Here is a 12,070-nt window from a genome sequence, read left to right as displayed (position 1 = left end):
CTCCAGGGGGGTCTGAATTTTGGGAACTAAAGGTACTTTTGACAGTCTGGTCATTTGCCATCACCACAACGGTACCCATTGAGGAGAGACAGTTAACATCTGTTAGAAACCCCTCCTTTGTACAACGTGGGACGAACACAGCACTAAGTGGGGAGAAGCAACAACTCAGGAGCAGTCGAAATATTACAAAAAGTAAAGTCTTGTGCGAATCAGTGCTGATGTTTGGTAGGCTAACTAGTTTTCCCTTTCTGAGTGGAAGTTAGTTAGCCTAGCTTGCTGGCTAACACTTCAAAGTAAATTACAAACTACAATTCACCCCTGAATCATTGATTTAAGCCACAGACAGCTTGAATCACTAATGAGTCAATGCTATGTGGAATGGGGAAAAAAAATGCATTTTATCAGCCTTCGTTGGCCGGAAAGCTATTACATGGTCTAGTTGGTAGCGCACCAAGGAAGTTGACTGCACATATCCTAACAATGCTCGCTCTTAAATGTCAGTTAATCACTGCCATTGGAAACGCTCTCCCAGAGGCTTTAAATTTATAATGTTTCCACAAATACTGTATGCCCAAAATCGGTCTACTCTTCTTGGAAAATGGAAAAAAAAATATACAATAGCTGTAGTATCATTGTGCTGTAATATTCATTTCCCAAACAAAAAGTCAGGAGAAATAAAATTCACTTTAAAACGATTGATGTTTGCAATAAATAGCCAAACTAAACAAATTTTCTTTTGAAAAAGGCAATGAACCCTCTCAAAGGCAAAACCAAAAAAGATATATATAATAATATTTGACTGATATTGTGAAATGGATAACTTATTCCAGCAGCTTTTCGACTGCACAAACTACAACACTACAATGCTGTGCTCCACACGAAAAGTCTTTAAAATATTGAAATGGTCGACCATGATTTCTGCTCCGCTGAGAACTGAAATATTGTATTAATATCCTTTAAACCACTGTAAACTTTCAAATACAGTATAAACAGGCTTTTCATGGGGAATTTTCTGACCTAAATGAGGGGTTCATTGCCAAAAGAAAGTTTGGGAACCAGTAAACTGATATTGAGAGGTCAGAACTCTGACAGACATGTGGGAGAAAACTTCCCACAACTATCATGAACAACATTTCAAGAGAGTTTCCATTCTCAACTGGAGTTTGAGCGAATTTTTACGAGGTTCAAATGTGATTTCACAAAGCTGCGTGCACAGCTTCCAATTAATTCCCTGGGTGCTGTGAAACTTTCTACAGTGCAGCTACTATGACACTAAAGAGGCACTGGGAGAGGTGGTCCAAGAAAAGCAGAAATGTCTGCAGCACTAAGAGAAGTCATATCATATCATATCACCTTGGAAGTCATAATACCCACAGTGTGTCATGAGTCATGAGTGTCTTATGAGTGTTGTAATGCAACATGAGACAGTTGAGGGTGTCGTTAACCATGCTCGCGAGCATAACAACCAGCAGTAAGTAAAAAGAAGGGAGGACATCGGAAGACAAACATCTACTACTAAGGACAAAAGAAATGATAGTGGTCTGAATGAGGTGTTAAATTTGGCACCTGATTTAGTTTCAGTCTTGTGATGAAAATGTGAATTAACTTTAGTCACATTTTAGTAATTTGATTATTGTTTGTTAAGTCATTGTAGTTTTTATTTGTTGACGAAAACTGTAATACCTCATCTCATAGTGTTTGTTTCCAAAGGTCACTTTTTATTTACTTCTAGTCTCATTTTTGTGGGAGAAAAAATGTCAACGCATATTTTTCGTGTTTTAAGTGTTAGCGTGGGCTCAACCACAAACCATTTACATTATGGGTTTGACCCTGGATCATGACCTTGGTCACATAAAATCTCTCTGTTCGCTGTGTCTCTCTCCTATCATAGCTGTCACTCTACACTCGACTATTTTTTAAAGTTATTAATTAGACGGGCCCCGTGGTTAGAATTTCAGAGAATTCAGCTATCCTGTTGTGTTTTTCAAAGACCTGCTCATATTATGCTTAGCGCCCTTTGAGTTATCCGTCTAACTCTACCAACATGTAAACACTCAAAGAAAATTAAAAAGAGCTGTAGGGGGATCAGCTTCTCTCTCTGTGCTCAGCAATTCTTTATCCTGCCAAAATTCATCCGCCATGCTTTCCTTCTCCCTTAACTAAATCTGTCAGCTCCCTTACAATGTACTGACAGGCCCCCTCATTCAGCATCATTCGATTATCAATTCTCATTTTGCGAGCCGCGGCTAGGCTCGTTTCAGATTTAGATCCCGGACTTCAAGCAGCCATAGATCACCTGTCACTTGTCAGAGCTCTGTGGCAGAAAAGGACAGAAAACCGTCAGTGGCTTTGGGCAGTCCGCCAGCGATGTCAGAGAAATGACTTCATTTTATGCGCTGGAATTGTGACTTATAATAGAGGCGAGTGAAACCAAATAACTTTGGCATGATCACACTGTGTTTGCTTCTGAATGTTAAGCGGGTGGGTGTCAGGTAGACCCCTGGCAACAACAAATTGTGTATTTCTTGGGCAAAATTTCAGCACATTAAAATGTCAGAAAATCCCATCAACTGCTAACTCTTTCTTATTTAGCATATGACAGCAGGAGATACACAGTCATATAAATGGAGAAAACTGGAGTGCTTATACTGAGGAAACTGTAGAATTGCTTTGTTGGCAATCAGATCTGAGTGCCAGTGTGTGAATTCAGTGATTGCCAGGACTTTCTTTGCCACAAGGGATATCTCATTTATAGGATTAGTCATACAACTGAGTAGACATACAGCACTATCATCATTATGAAGCACTTAAGGATAAGTAAAACACAACATGCCCCACTTCTGGTTTCCCTTGACTGCATAAAAAGCACAGAAACCCTTCCCTTTGATTTCTCTCCAGTAATGGTGCAATTGAGGAGATGTGAATTCATTTCTGTGGCAGCCTGAGAGTGGATTGAAGAGCTTCTCTCATCCCCTGTCACTCATCCACCCTGATGGGCATATCGCTCTACTCTGGCCTCTCTTTCTTTTTCTCTTTCCCACCTGACAGACAGCTCTTCTGTTCTATTACCCCCAGCTGTAATTTCATGTCAGTTGACAGGAAAAAGACCTATTTACAAATTTAACACACGATCTTGACACCTAAGCTGCAGCTGTCAACCGCAGCAAACCTGCAGACACAAAGAATGGAAATGTTACGGCATCGATTTTCACGGGGTTTAATTGAAACATTTATACAAATCTGAGCCAGCTTGCACTTCACTGAATAAAAACTCCTTGTTTTCCGCCCTGTGAACAAATGTATTAGCTGCAAACATAAATTTGCAGCAAGCGACCCACTGAGAGACGGAGAGGCTATTATAGCTTTATAGTAGTATCTGCTCAGCTTTGTGTACAATCCAGTCCCTAATGTAAAAAAGAGTGCCTCGCTTTCTTTATTCATCTCTTTACACCACTGTGTTTTCATTTATTGGCACTGGAGGCAGAAGGCAGGATATTGATTGTTTGCTTTCTTCCAGGGGTTTGTTCGAAAAGGGGATCCATCACCTCTCCGCAGCCCACCCAAGTGAAGGCCACCATTGGACAATCCCTGTTCTCCAGGGAGGGCCCTTTCGGGTGCACAAAAACCCTCTCCATGTCTCTCACTGGACCTTTTTACAGACTGAGAACTCTGCACAAAGAAACAATCCTTAATCCAGCAGTGTAATCTCAACCCCAATAAGGCTAAAAGCAATATCCACTGTGAAACATCCTTCAATAGGGAATTAGAAAAAATTGCCATTTCCTTGAAAGGCACATGTGTGTGTTTGTCAGGTTTGGAGGAAGAGGCAAGTGGGGGGCAAAGCCAGAGGAAAAACATGTCAACCCCTAATCCATTTCTTCCATTGATATATGTACGGCAGGCTTAACAGAGATTTAAATAATTCAAAGTGCTTGGATTGCCAAAGCTCCTAATCAGCTTGCGAGCTCAAGGAGGCAGCACGATAAAGTGTACAGTACCATACAGGGAGACTGATTGCTGAGCCCACATGCATAATTAAGCCGAGGTGGGGGTTCGGCTTTGGAGGGAGACCCCTGTTTAATGACAGATCTGAGGTCAGCTCGGTGTGCACTCTTTCTACATGGGCGAGCCTGTTTACACGGCTGCATACTGATCTGAGAAGCGTGGATGTGGAAGCGCTGTACTATGGAGCGTCTCGTCAATGCTGTAGTATGCTGTCAGCAAATATGCAGTCCCAAATAAAGCTGAGTATCTCAGCTCGGATTTATGGCTCCATATGGTTCGCATTAGTGAAAATTTTGTAGATTATCACAGATGCAGCTGTTTAAAGTCTTATTAGTCAATAGGACAGGGCTTACTATATTGGTCCCTACTGCTCTCATTCTGCAGTAACTTAACTTCTTACAGCACACAGTAGACTGTACACAAACCAGAACCAACCTTGACATTCATCAGATCCACTAAGCTCAATTTCTCACGTAGGTCTGGTTCATGTTTGAAGACGAGGATGTGGAAAATCTGTTGAACGTTTTTTGAAAATTTCTTTTCAGTCAGTCTTATCCGGACAAAAAGGCCATACTCATCCAGATTAGTTTGGACAGAAAACAGAGGGTTGACTTATGGATCATTTTCCATTTGTGTATTCATTTTTGGTTCATGAGAAACTGAGGTTTCTCATGAACCACCACACATCTGATTTTATACTCACTGATGCATTTAGGCATTTAAAAAAAAAAAAAAAAAAAGAAAAAACACTGAGACCTGAATAAACCTGTCAAATCCAGTCTTGAAGCAGAAGACCAAGAAACCAAGTCGGTCAGTTAAACAGTAAGCCAGTCAGTAGGCCAGTGTGTGTATGACCTTATCCCATGTCCTCCCATTGGCATGTCCCTGTCTTCCCCTCTCAGCTCAGGGACCTAGATGGCATGAGGCAGCAGTGACCAGGGCGAAGGCCTGCCAATCTGCCAGACTGACAGCAGCTCAGTGCCAGAGGCTCATTATCAAGGAGCAGCCACAGCAACAGCAACGAAAACAACAGCCATGCACCCTGCAGATGGCTGCATGCAGCTGAAAAAATTCCAGCTGAACATGAATGAACATTAACACTCATTCAGAAGTAATGGGAATTTCTAAGAATGTATTCATTAAAAGCTGCAATAACAAAATTATTTTTTTTTTTTAGGTCAGGTTGTCTGCCAGAAGAATAAACTGAAGAGGAATTTGTCTTAATCAGACAAGTGTGGCAACATCAGCAATATTTACTCCTACACCTGGCACAGTGACACCAGCACCCTGACAAACAGACTTGATATATACCAGGAAGCTTGGACAATAAGCTTGGACTACGACATATACGAGGAATAATGAACATGAACGACAATAAAGAGGGAAATGAAATTATTGTCCTGAAATATCACACATCTAAATCTGCTTTATAAGTCATTACATCTACTCAATCATCTCATTTGGCACTGAAGCACAGTAGCAGATTACCTATGTGGCAAATTAGAGTTGGGAGAAGAAGCTAGGAGGCTTGACATCCATTTAAAACACTTGAAACCCATCAGTACAAATGATTTGAGTATCTGAGGGTTTTAATGACAGGATGTCTAATAGAATCTTGAGTCTTTCTGTTTGCATCTTATCGTTTGCCAAAATATAAGCAAAACCACTTTCTGCATGAAAATGATATGGCCTAGTGTATGCATTCAATGAATTAGCCTAAGTTTTGTATTTTGGGGATGAGGATATACCTGATTAAAAAGTATGACAAAACAAAAATTAAAATGTGCATCATACAATTACTGCACACAGTTTGGCTTCTTCCAGATAACCATTTTTATCACTATATAAAAAAATTTGTGTAGGAATCCGTCTAGTTGCAGACATCTAACCTACTTCCCAAGTTTTCAGGAGATGACAGGATGTCTGATATAATGCAAACAGATGGTGCAGTGCATACAGTGGGGAGTACAAACAGAAACACAAACTCTGAGCTCCAGTGAACAGCACGAAAAGCTGAAAATAATTTCATTTCACGTTGTGATTCTATTTATCAAAGACAAAGCCATTTTTGAGGCATAAATAATCTCATTGGTTGAGTTAAACTATAATTGCCCATGAGAAAGAATCACTGTGGGGTCATTCCATGTCAAAACAACAGATTTCAGAAAATTTACCCGGCTGACCAACTTGGATTTGTTTCATACCACAGAATGTTCGTTTGTAGTAAAACAGGGTGTGTTTGATACCTTAATAAATATAGTTTGGTTCAATGTACCATCTTTATATTTTGTGCATTTACTAACTAAAACATGCTCTTTCCGGTGGTGTGATTGTTTTTATGAGAGTCTTTGTCATACATAGGCTATAGGCACTTGAAATATAGAAGCGAAATCTTTTTTTTTCATTTTAAATACCTCATTAATAAGAAATTTTTATTTCTTTCAGACATGCACCTAGTTGCTAAGAAAGCACTATAACATGAGTATTATATGTAAAAATTTAAAAGATCTGGCTTCCGTGTGAACGTATAGTGGGGTCCAAAGCAAGAGATATTTTTTAATACAATTTTCAGCAAGGCATAACTTTAAGAGCCAACCATTTTAAAAGTGAAAGATATTTAATAGTGTAGAACAATCTCTGAAATTTTCAAGCATGTAGCATGGATAGTTCAAAAGTAATGACCTATGGACTTTCCAATTTTTTAGCACCACCGGTTTGTTAGGGCCACAACCCCTTCTTTAAAGCCTCCATATCTCAGAAACTAAAGATACGAAACAAAAATTTTGCACACTAGTTGTTGGATTAAATGACATTATTTACATAAAGAATGAAGCAAATCCATGATGATCAGTCGGGAGACCCCTGTTGATTTGACATGGAACAATCCAGTCTAAGAATTTCTGACAACTAGCAGACCTTGGGAGATCAAGCTACTATATAGTAATGAATACATGTTTAAAAAAAGACATGTTTTGTCTACAGTCTTTAGAAAAATGAGTTTTAATTATTGTTTTGCTTTGTTTCATAGAAATATGGTGCATTTGGCCAGGTATCTTATTAGTGACTGTCAAACTACGTGATTATTGTAATTAAAATGTAAGTCACCAAATGCTGACACCTAATACTTAATATATGTATAAATCCTTTAAAGTGAAGAAGCAGTCTTGAAGCTACAACCAGCAGTTGGCTAACTTAGCTTAGTACAAAGACTAGAGACCGGGAAACAGCTAGCTGGCTGTTTCCTTTAGAGGATAAAGCTAACAATGATTTGATGATGAACAAGTATTGCCTGTAAAGCCAAGGCCGAATATATTATTCTATATATTTTTATATTATTCCTCTGACTAGAGGCCTTCATGTGTCGACACAGTTCTGAGGAACCAGCTCCAACAGGGTGCCCAATTACATTATCATGTGGTACATAATAATCACTGTGGAAGAAAATATTTTGGGAAATGTAAAATATGGATGCTGTTAAATAAAAATTATTTTTTGGAATTTGATCCACAGATATAAATTGATTTGAAAACTATTGTCTTCTGTTCATCTCTCAACCAAATGACAGTAAAATGTTTTGTTGTTGGTGCAGGGGTTGAAAACAAGGCTTTCGATTATTTCTATAGATTGGTTTTTTATTATACTGTTGCTTTTTTCGACCATGGCTGCTTGTTGATTGATAGCACTTCTTGCTGCTGCCGGTGTTGTCTCTCTATTTGGTCTATTTGGGCTGAGCGCATTTTAGATTGGGTCTCTCTTTTTTTTTTTTTGAAAGATTTGAGTAGGTTTTCCACAGGTCTGTTTTGGATTAGGTCCAACATTTTGGACTCATGAAAAACTCTAACAAAACACATCACAGAGCCACACTATTGTACTAGGTAACATTTCCCCTAATTAAATTGGCCATTGTAGTTTATTTTGAGACAGTCCCACGAAGACTTGCTGCCTTGAATACAAGTAATCACTAGTAAAGCTAAAGAGAAAGTAAAGCTACTGCTAAAACTGTATTTGTACAGTTTCTGTTGCTGACACCCACAGAAACTATATTTGTGACCCATTTTGAAAGATTTACAGTACGAGTCAGTGCTAAACAATGGGCTTTGGCCTAAGTGGCATAGGAAGGGAAGTAGTAGTGAGTAGTAAAAGACTTTGTTGGTTTTAGTCTTCTGATGGGATTTGTTGACAATAAGAAAAATATAGAATAATGCCAGCCTCATCTTTTAATCCCTCTTAAAAACACTTTTTTGGCCCCTCCCACTGAAGTTCATCTCAATCAACAAAATAACTTCTGCTTTGAGAGAAGCCTCGGCGAAGAGAAATGTTTGAATAACAAAACGTTCAATATGCACATGGGCACACAGGCCCTTTGTAGTCTCCTCCATGTGTTCCTTCATTGTGCCACATAATATAAGCCCAGTGTTTGTTGACTGTGTGCTGTAAACTGGCACAATACAGACTGTAGTCTGAGCGTGAGTCACAGACAAATCCTGGCAAGCTTGTTGCTCCTCAGAGCCTGTGATGATGTCAGCAGAGAAGCAGCCAATCAGCTGGGCCCTCTCTCTGAAATAACTCCAACCCAAATTAGAGCCCAGAAACATTCCTACAATACAGTATTCACATACAGAAGTGAAGCTTACGCAATCCACCCACTGCATGTGGCTATGCACAAACTATCACATAAACACTCTGTCACATGAGTGCGGTTCATAAAATACTGAAGACAAGCATGAATAAGGAAACTGTTGACAAACTCATTAATGCTAAGAATACACCCACCCGGGAAAATGCACGCATGTGCACACCCACACCCACACACACACACACACACATCGAGCCAACAGACAAGACACAGCTGTGGGCCCAGGAGCAGTGCTCCAGCCAGCACAGCATCAAGCCACTGACTGACAGGACCTAAGGGCTTTCCTGCCCTACAATAACATATTTTCATAATCATCCTTCTTGCGGCTAATAATAACCTTTTGGGGGAAATGTGGCTAAATAATGAGGGTAGCAAATGCACCTCAGCACCTCTGCTTGGAGAGTGCGGTTGGCAGCGGCCTTGAAGTTGTAAGTGGAAACACAGGATTAGAAAACAGGCTGCAAGCTGCAGGCAAACCAAACCCCTCATCCTCGCTCACTTAAATAAATGTTAAAAAACATGTTACTCATTCAACACAGTGCTTGTGGTGCTTGCAATTCCTCCTTTTTTTTTCTGATGGGAACACTAGGACAGATTTATATGTAAAATAAACTAATTTTTACTAACCATCATAACAATATACAGTGTACAATCATGTACAATGAAATGATAAGGTTATATTACTGGGCTTAATCAGAGTGAGGAATGGACAGTCTACAGAACCACTGTAGGCTGTAATTGAACAGTCAAAATCATACAGTCATACACGATGGATTCCACATGTTTTGGAGGGGTATAACTTTTGATTCAAGTTGCTGATGCAATCAACACAGCAGTTCAAATACAAGTCCAACTTTAAATGGACTCCATTATCAATCTTCAATCAATCTTGCCACATTCAATTCTACATTAATCTGATGGCATTTTAACATGTCAGTCTTGTGTCTGAATATGCACGCTGAGTACTTTCACGGAAAAGTCATGACAGAAATCTCACTGGCTTGGACCTCGTACCATTTCCATATCACTTTCACCACAGCACAAGGCTGAATTGAATGCCATCAGATTAATGTAAAGACTGTGGCAGTAAAGGATACAACATGCAGACAGACAAGCAGACAGACAGACAGACAGTGTGAGAGAGAGAGAAAAAGAGATAGAGAAACGCATGTCTCGTAACATTACCACCTTCTGAGATCATTATAATAAATGAAACGAATTATATGAGAGTCCGAAATTAATGTCCCATCATTCAATGTTTGTGCACTGTTGGATATTATATTAGAAAATTCACTCTCTGATAACGCTGACACACTGATTATGAGACTGATGAAATTGATGTAGATGTATTAGTGGATTCACTGTGAGAGGCAGGGGCGAGTGTCGGTCGCGCTCATGACGATGGCCATTAATTAAGGCTTCAGCATAATTAGGTTATTTGGTCAGCCAGATTCTTACACATATTGTCCTGTGATTACGTGACAATGCATGCCGACATGCAATAGTCGGTTTGGGTTTAATTGTGTTTTTTGTGAATTATTGACTTTGCTCTTTTCCCCCTCAAGGTTAAAGTTTTATTTTTTAAAACCGTAGAAATTTTTATCACATTAGCAGAGGCTGTCTTTATTTCAGACAATGCGGCTGCCTCTCTATTCACTGCAGGAAACCGAGATAAACAGGAAGTGATGATAATAGGAACCATAAGCCTTTTTCACAGATGACATTTTGACATGTAACTGCAAGAAAAGCTCGGGTGTAAATCATAGAATTAATGATAGCTGAGCTTCATTTACCCATTTTGGTTTCAGTGTCCTGGTATTGTGCATGTTGGCTCATTGAGTGCATTTCCATCCACCTGTTTTTATGTGCATTTACAATTTGCACATTAAAAAAAAAAAAAAAAAACAGAGTGGAAGTGCAGAAAATTCAAAGAAACTGAAGTATCGGAAAAAAATGTTTTTTTTACACTTGTTGATGTGGAAAAATTTGTGCATTGATAAAAGCCAAATGCCACAAAGTGCAATGGAAACAGATTTGGTGAATAAATCATGACACACATGAAACATCAGATCGTTGTGGAACAATGAGAAGACTTTAACTTTCCTAAAATTAATACGTGAAACAAAAATAAATGTCATATTTTCCATCACATTTTGTACATTGTTTTTCACCAATTGAGGCCAATCTTCTTTCTCAATGGTTTAATGCCACCCAACTGGAAAAAATGTTACCAGCTGTTAATCTTGATGAACCAATTCCTAATATTTGCATAACAGTTGCGGATGGAACCATGCATTATTTCAACTTTTCTTTTTTTTTTTGTGATTTCCTGGAAATTCAGTTCAAGTTTGCATGGAAACCCAGCCACTGTCTGACTGGGAAACTTGATTAGAAGAGAACCATCATTATTGTTAATAGTAATCCCTGTATCTGCTGTGAAAAAGGCCTATTGGCCATGAGCAGCAGATAAAGTGCAGCTTTATTTTAAGTAGTATGATCAAGGATATGGTGACAAAAATACAGTATTCACATGAGAGTGAGTGTTTATATATAGCTAACACTGGCGTTACTCGAACTATATTGGAAGGCAGGTCACCCTGGCACATAGGACTAAAGCAATGCAATCAATAGGATTTTAGCCACACTAAATCTTTATTCTGGAAAATGATAGTAAAACAGGACCAACGTTGATATTCGTTGGAGTACTGCTTTGCAGATGGAACCTTTCTGGCACTGATGATTCACCTCCTCCCTCGGTGCTTTCATGGCAGCCTCTTCATCCACACAGAGACCAGGGAACTTTGAACTCTCGTCTCCCCGTCGCTTTAACAGTGCTCACAGTAACAAAAACACAGAGCTCCTTTGGATTACACATGAATGCTGGTAGAGTTCTCCCGGCAGTTTACAGAGCATGCTACCGTGTGTGTGTAAATGAGTGTTCAGCAGATCTTAATTAATGGAAGCCCAGAGGATCTGTATTGTGTTATGCATGAGCATAAAATAGACCTATGAATATATTATCCTGTATGTTAAAGCCATGCTTTGCGGAGTGGCTAGAAATGCCAAAGCATCGACACACGCACCACACGCACAAACACACAAACACACACACACACACACACACACACACACACACACACACACACACACACACACACACACACACCAGCTACTTTATGAGGAAATTTATAGATGACAGAATTCAGTCTGCTCTTGAAAAATGGGCGAGTGGAGCTAAGTGCGGCTTTCCAGGGAGCGATTCTTGAGTCTGTGGTCCTTATGTCGATGGTTGTTAACGGCTCCCTCTACTGCAAAGTCAACATGCAGCTTCAGTCTGTGAGTGAAATACCTCCACTGTCGACATCGTAAGTCTGTCAGAGGAGACTTGAAATATGGCTCTCCTCGGACCGCCTAGGAGTTGAACCCAGA

The sequence above is a fragment of the Xiphias gladius genome, chromosome 19, assembly GCF_016859285.1.
Source record: "Xiphias gladius isolate SHS-SW01 ecotype Sanya breed wild chromosome 19, ASM1685928v1, whole genome shotgun sequence".
Classification (NCBI taxonomy): Eukaryota; Metazoa; Chordata; class Actinopteri; order Istiophoriformes; family Xiphiidae; genus Xiphias; species Xiphias gladius.
Note: the sequence above shows the minus strand (reverse complement) of the source record.